Genomic DNA, 7,438 nt, shown 5'->3' with positions numbered 1-7,438 from the left:
TGAGTGTATGCAGAGCTGTTTCTTTGTGGACATCAGTCCCCTAACCCCCTTCTGCTGAAATCACTTGACCAAATGCCTGGAGAATGTTTACAATCTGCTACATACAGTGGGAACGGAAAGTATTCAGACCCCCTTAAATTTTTCACTCTTTGATATGTTGCAGCCATTTGCTAAACTCATTTAAGATCATTTTTTTTTCCTCATTAGTGTACACACAGCACCCCATATTGACAGAAAAACACACTTGTTGACATTTTTGCAGATTTTTAAAAAAAGAAAGACTGAAATATCACATGGTCCTAAGTATTCAGACCCTTTGCTCGGTATTTAGTAGAAGCACCCTTTTGATCTAATACAGCCATGCGTCTTTTTGGGAAGATGCAACAAGTTTTTCACACCTGGATTTGGGGATCCTCTGCCATTCCTCCTTGCAGATCCTCTCCAGTTCTGTCAGGTTGGATGGTAAACGTTGGTGGACAGCCATTTTTAGGTCTCTCCAGAGATACTCAATTGGTTTAAGTCAGGGCTCTGGCTGGGCCATTCAAGAACAGTCACGGAGTTGTTGTGAAGCCACTCCTTTTGTTATTTTAGCTGTGTGCTTAGGGTCATTGTCTTGTTGGAAGGTAAACCTTCGGCCCAGTCTGAGTTCCTGAGCACTCTGGAGAAGGTTTTCGTCCAGGATATCCCTGTGCATTCATCTTTCCCTCAGTTGCAACCAGTCGTCCTGTCCCTGCAGCTGCCCCCACAGCATGATGCTGCCACCACCATGCTTCACTGTTGGGACTGTATTGGACAGGTGATGAGCAGTGCCTGGTTTTCTCCACACATACCGCTTAGAATTAAGGCCAAAAAGTTCTATCTTGGTCTCATCAGACCAGAGAATCTTATTTCTCACAATCTTGGAGTCCTTCAGGTGTTTTTTAGCAAACTCCATGCTGGCTTTCACGTGCCTTGCACTGAGGAGAGGCTTCCGTCGGGCCACTCTGCCATAAAGCCCCAACTGGTGGAGGGCTGCAGTGATGGTTGACTTTCTACAATTTTCTCCCATCTCCCGACTGCATCTCTGGAGCTCAGCCACAGTGATCTTTGGGTTCTTCTTTACCTCTCTCACCAAGGCTCTTCTCCCCCAATAGCTCAGTTTGGCTGGACGGCCAGCTCTAGGAAGAGTTCTGGTCGTTCCAAACGTCTTCCATTTAAGGATAATGGAGGCCACTGTGCTCTTGGTGCAGCAGAAATTTTTTTTATAACCTTGGCCAGATCTGTGCCTTGCCACAATTCTGCCTCTGAGCTCTTCAGGCAGTTCCTTTTGACCTCACGATTCTCATTTGCTCTGACATGCACTGTGAGCTGTAAGGTCTTATATAGACAGGTGTGTGGCTTTCCTAATCAAGTCCAATCAGTATAATCAAACACTGCTGGACTCGGTGTAGAACCATCTCAAGGATGATCAAAAGAAATGGACAGCACCTGAGTTAAAGCGGAGTTCCACCCAAATTTTGAACAATATCTGTATGTATTCTCTTCCTGGCCTAGATGCTGACATGTTGTTTAAAAAAATTTAAATCGCCGTAATTACCTTTTTTATTTTTCTATTCTTCTTTGCACTTCCTGGTTCTCCTCCCGTGGGGGTAGGCGTGTTTCTAGCCTCTCCCAGACTCCTGGGAGCTAGTCTCAGGCTTCCCAGGATGCCACTGAGCATGTGCGGGAACGAGCAGTGAATGCTGGGAGCACAGCATTCACCACATCCAGGAAATAAATGCTTGTGGGCTTCAAATGCCCACAATGAAGATGGAAACCGCCTGCAGTGAATAATATAAGTTATTCTTTCCGACGAAATCTGACACAGGCGGACATATTACATACAATATGTGAGTATGTAATGCTGAGAAGAAAAGTTTGTGAATGAACTCAAAAAAAAAAAACGATAGATAGGTGAACCCCCACTTTAAATATGAGTGTCACAGCAAAGGGTCTGAATACTTAGGACAATGTGATATTTCAGTTTTTCTTTAATAAATCTGTAAAAATGTCAACAATTCTGTGTTTTTTTGTCAATATGGGGTACTGTGTGTACATTTATTGAGGAAAAAATTAACTTAAATTTTAGCAAATGGCTGCAATATAACAAAGAGTGAAACATTTTAAGGGGGTCTGAATACTTTCTGTCCCCACTGTAAGCCTGGAATAGCATCTTCTGCAAACTAGAGAAGTGCTTTGGGATGTCTTTTAGTATCTGATTTATATAAAATGAACATGACATAAAAGGTGTATAAGATCACAGCAACAGTGCTGGTACCTTGTGGAGTCAGAAAGTACCTTTTCAGTCTTCAAACTGATCCCTGTGGATTCTGGGCCCAGGCTATACACGGTGCCACAGCTTCTCTCCAAGATGAGATTAACCTCCCTGGCGGTATGATTATTTCAGATTTTTGATGCCCAAAGTGGTACAATGTTTTGCATGGAAATTTGGCGTTTTATATTGTAGGCCTGTAATTCTTAGGAATAACGCACTTAAATCTGTCCAAACAAGGGTCTAGTAGATATCCCGGGTATGATCAAGATTGAAAAACCAAAATTATAATATACTAACTATAAAAATAGTAATGTAATTATTCAATAATGTAATAAAATTAAAAACACTGAAATCTACTCAGCTGCAGAATTGTCGCTGTCATTACTTTCAGTGTTTGACGGATTTCCCCACAAATCACTATCGCTTAATTCTGCAAGTGATTCTAATTTTTTATCGCTGTTTTCTAGTTGGTCTAAAACTGCTTTTTATGTAAAGGGACAGTTTTGGTTGCTAATGGACAATCTCCAGTTTCCAGCAGAAAGAACAGTTTTTATAATATAAAACTGCATGCAGGGCACTGGACAAACCACTAGGCACAAAAGGGATGTGAAATTATTTGATACAGTAATCTGTAAGATTACACTATACTGTATGTATTGTGTGTGTTTCACTTTTTGAATTTGGGGCCAATGTACGTCCCCGTGCGTCGCATCGCTCGCAGGGAACGGAGTTCGGCGCTGTGATGAATCGAGCGGAGGACGGCTCGCACACACAGCGGGTGGACATCGCAGGATCCTGGGGACAAGGTAAGTAAGCTGTACCTGGATCCTGCAATTCGATCCCGAGTGTGGCTCGGGGTTACCGCTTTTGGTACTGAAAATCCACCCGGAGCCACACTCGGGATTACTGCCAGGGAGGTTAAGACCTTTATTCTGTTATAAAGCTGTCAGGAACCGTAGAGGCTCTAGTGTTTGAAAGTTCATTGACAAGCTCAGAAAGCTGCTAGAGGACCTAATTAAGATCTAATTCAGATGGCCTCCCAGCAGGAGGCCCTGCAGGAACAGAGAATTTGTGTGCTCTCTTCTCTTCTGGCCTTGACGGGACTCTGGAAATCTGGAATTGAGTGACCCATTTGAACAGGAGGGCCCGAGGTCCAAGCACAAACTCTATTCCAGTGTCAACAAACCAGGTCCTTTAATGACCTAGAAGCTTAAAGTGTTAACCCACAACAGTAAAATCGGTCTGTATATGCAGTAAAGCATACTTGTTATACTCGCTGTGTAACCTAAGGGGTTAATACTCTGAATTGTGTAAAAAGACTGATCATGTCTTCTCTGATCCACCTCTTCTTCCACAGTCCCCAACCCATCTCCTGATAAGACAGAGACTTTTGGAGACAGTTTGCACATGCTCAGTTTGGGGTACATTGCTATTGCATTTTTATTTTTTTTTTATTTTTTTCTTTGGAGGGTGCATGTGATCAGCACAGGGCCAATCGGCCCTATCCAGACAGAGGGCCACGGGTCCTGAAACCTCATACGACAGTCAGAGGAGAATGAAAACGCCTCTTACAAGCTTTAATCAGACACTGCTAGAAGTCACAAGACTGCTATAAACTGCTGATGAGAAAAGGTATTTGGCAGTTTATATTTACTAAAATAATTGCATTTCCATGTTCTGTGTAATGTGGGAGACCAGATATATTGAATGCAGGGTCCTGGGTGTAGTAGCACTTTTGAAGCGGAACTTCAGTAATTTTTTTTCATCTTTCCATCTATTAAATCTTCTGCCATTGTTGTTTTACCTTTTGGATAGTAAAACATTTTTTTTCTGAAAGTAAATACCTTATACAGCTCACTTCCTGTTTCTTGTCTGGTAAAAAAAAGCCTAGGTTTATGACATTATGCAAAGCTCTCTCACTCTGGTGAGAGTTTGCCAGGAAGGGAAGGGGGATGAGTCATAAGAGGGCCAATGAGAGCTGCAGAGCTTGGGGTGTATCTGAATATCCAGGAAGTGAACAGGCAGCAGCTTCAGTTGCCAACCGTTAAAATGATTGCAGCCAGACTCAGTGGAGGGCGATTTCTGTAGCATATTTGGCACGTACAGAATAACAGTATATATAAAATAATATGCAAAGTGGTTGGAGGGAAGCTTCAGAATGGCAAAGATGTTTTTATTACAAATTATGTAAGCAGACTGCAGTCCCTCTTTAACTCTGTAGGGAAATCCTTCAAACCCATCTGCCTACTTTGCGGTAATCTTACCCCTTTCTCCTAGTTTACTGACTTTTTTTTTTTCGCTCCCTTTACGCTAAACGTCCCCTTTTCTTGGTTTCTAAAGCTGACCAATTTTTTGTGACTCAAACTTTCCTCTCTCTCTCTCTTCAGCAGCATCCCATGCTCTCGATGCTGATATTGCAGATTTAAAAGTTACTGCGGCTATTAAATCGATTAGACCCTACAAGACTCCAGTCCCCAAAGGTTTTTGCAGGCCTATATTACAAGAAATACTCCTCCCTTATTTAACTAATTTTTCCCTTATCGTCTTTCAGGACAGCACCTTGAGAGCGTGGCTCCACCCACTTGACAGGAAACACACCTCCACCAAACTTTAAAAGGAGGCTCCTTCCCACTTATCATCAGTTTATGTGTTTCCTCCGGCGGGAACACATGTGGGAGTTTGGAGCTCTCAAGGTTCTGTCCTGAGAGAACAGGCTCCCTACTCCACTATTTTTACCTACCTCAGGAGAGCCGATTCCTCCCATTTTCCACAGGCTTACGGGTGCCGGGTGGATGGGCTCCTTCTCCCTCGTCAGTGCTCGGGGAGAGCCAGGACTGCTCCGGGTATTGCTGCTCCCAGGCGGAGGCGTCGGGCATGTCAGGCATTTCTGTTTGTTTTTTCTTGCCTGCACATGTTTTTTTCCCTGACGCCGCCGCCATCTTGGGAAGGGCAGTCAGAGGACTGCATCCGCCGGATGTGAGGTATCCGGAAGTGGGGCGGCATCCATGGAGCAGGCGCCAGGCGTCATTTCCGCCGGAAGCGCAGGGGGAGGAGGGAGGAATAGGTCTGGTGCCTATTTATTGCCGGTTCCGGTCCGGCGCACAGGTGCTATTGGAGTCCGGAACCAGCGTTTTCGCCACAAGCATCACGCTGCTGCCTCAGCATGGATTCAGGAACCGCAGCGAGTGGAACAGGCACAGGCACCAGCAAGGCCCAGGTAAGGAGCAGACTGTAGTTTCTGCTCAGCTTTACTGTGGGGTCTCTCTCTAGCCCTCTTCTCTCTAAATGTTAGTGAAGTTTGAGGGTATTTTTTCCCCCTGGTGGCGGAGGGGCCTGTCAGGGCACATGAGTCTGATAGCTTTTCTCACTGTGCACCTGTGGTGAGCAACCTTGAGTAATCAGGCTGACTCTAAAAGATGGTTTGTCTTTTTTCTCTCTCTTTTTTTTCCCTTATCATGGCAGGCCAAGAGCTCTGACCCTGGGATTAGAAAGAAATGCCCTTCATGCAAAATTAAGTTAAATGAAGGCTGGAAAAAGGCTTTATGTCAAGCATGTATTGACTCCTTGGTGAGGGAAGAAACCACTTCCGCATGCAGTGATCTAATCACATCTGCCAAAAAGGAATTGGATGCTACCATTCAATCCTTCAGATCCTCACTCACCTATCCATCTGCAAGTCAGCCCACTACCTCACAGTCCTCTCAAGGCTCACTGTTAGTCCCGGCAGTAGAGGCGGAAATGGGTCCTCTGAACCGGGAAGGGCTTTCCCCATCCCATTCTAATGAATCGAATGAGGATAGTGATGAGCTGGAAAATATGTCTTCCAAGTATAAATTGTCTTTGGATCAGGTGGATGGCCTTTTAAAGGCTATTTATGCTACTCTAGGCCTTGAGGAAGAGCATAAGGAGATGTCTTTACATGACAAGATGTATGCAGGGCTTAGTGAGTCTAAGTCCCGTACCTTTCCAGTCCATGCAGTGATTTCTGAAACAATCAGAAAAGAATGGGCTGACCCTGATAGGAAACCATTTTTCTCTAGGGCTCATAAGAGAAGGTTCCCTTTTGATGAAGACCCAGCAGCTCTTTGGAATAAGGTTCCAAAACTTGATGCAGCCTTTTCTCAGGTGTCAAGATCTACTGATCTAGCATTTGAGGACATGGGGATCTTAAAAGACCCCATGGATAAAAAAAATGGATCAACAGCTCAAGCGGACTTGGCAATCCATTATGGGCAACCTTAAGCCAGCAATGGCAACTACTTGCATCTCCAGGAACTTGGAGTATTGGGTAAATCAGCTTAAAGCTCATATAATAGCAGATTCCCCTAAACAAGAAATCCTTGACTCCTTTTCTACCCTCTCAGCAGCCGTAGCCTATGTCTCTGATGCCTCAGCAGAGTCTATCAGGATGACAGCTAAGGCGGCAGCCCTTGCTAATTCGGTTAGACGGGCTTTATGGCTAAAGACTTGGCAAGGGGACACAGCATCTAAAAACAAATTATGCGGGGTCCCTTTTCTAGGAGACTTACTGTTCGGCCCTGATTTGGATTCAGTTCTGGACAGGACTGCAGATAAAAAGAAATCTTTTCCTGTCAAAAAGAAGAAACAACCAGTCAAACGGTTTTTTCGTCCTCAAAGGGCTCAGGAACAGAACAAGTCTCAAGAGAAAAAGAAAAGCTGGTCAGGGCAGAGGGGTAAGGGCAGAGGAAATGTCCTTTTCCATCCTCCTGCGTCAGCCAGCAAGACGCAATGACAGTCGGTTACAAGTAGGGGGAAGACTACAAGACTTTCTCCCCTATTGGGCAAGCATAACAGAAAACCAGTACATCCTGAATATGCTAGCCCAGGGTTACAATATAGAATTTTCAGATCTCCCCCTAGAAAGGTACTTGGTGACAAATCTTCCAAGAGATGTAACAAAATCCCTGGCAATGAAGAGCCTATTAAAGGATCTGATAGATCAGGGGGTTATGACTTACGTCCCTCAGGGGGAGCTTTATCAGGGATTTTATTCCCGTATATTCCTGATAAAGAAACCATCCGGAGATTTTCGGTTAATCCTAAACCTGAAACCGCTGAACAGATCAGTCCAATACAAAAGGTTTCGTATGGACTCCATCTTCACGGTCAAGAATCTATTGACGA

The sequence above is a fragment of the Aquarana catesbeiana genome, linkage group LG01 (genome assembly GCF_042186555.1).
Source record: "Aquarana catesbeiana isolate 2022-GZ linkage group LG01, ASM4218655v1, whole genome shotgun sequence".
Classification (NCBI taxonomy): Eukaryota; Metazoa; Chordata; class Amphibia; order Anura; family Ranidae; genus Aquarana; species Aquarana catesbeiana.
This window is presented reverse-complemented; position numbering follows the sequence as displayed.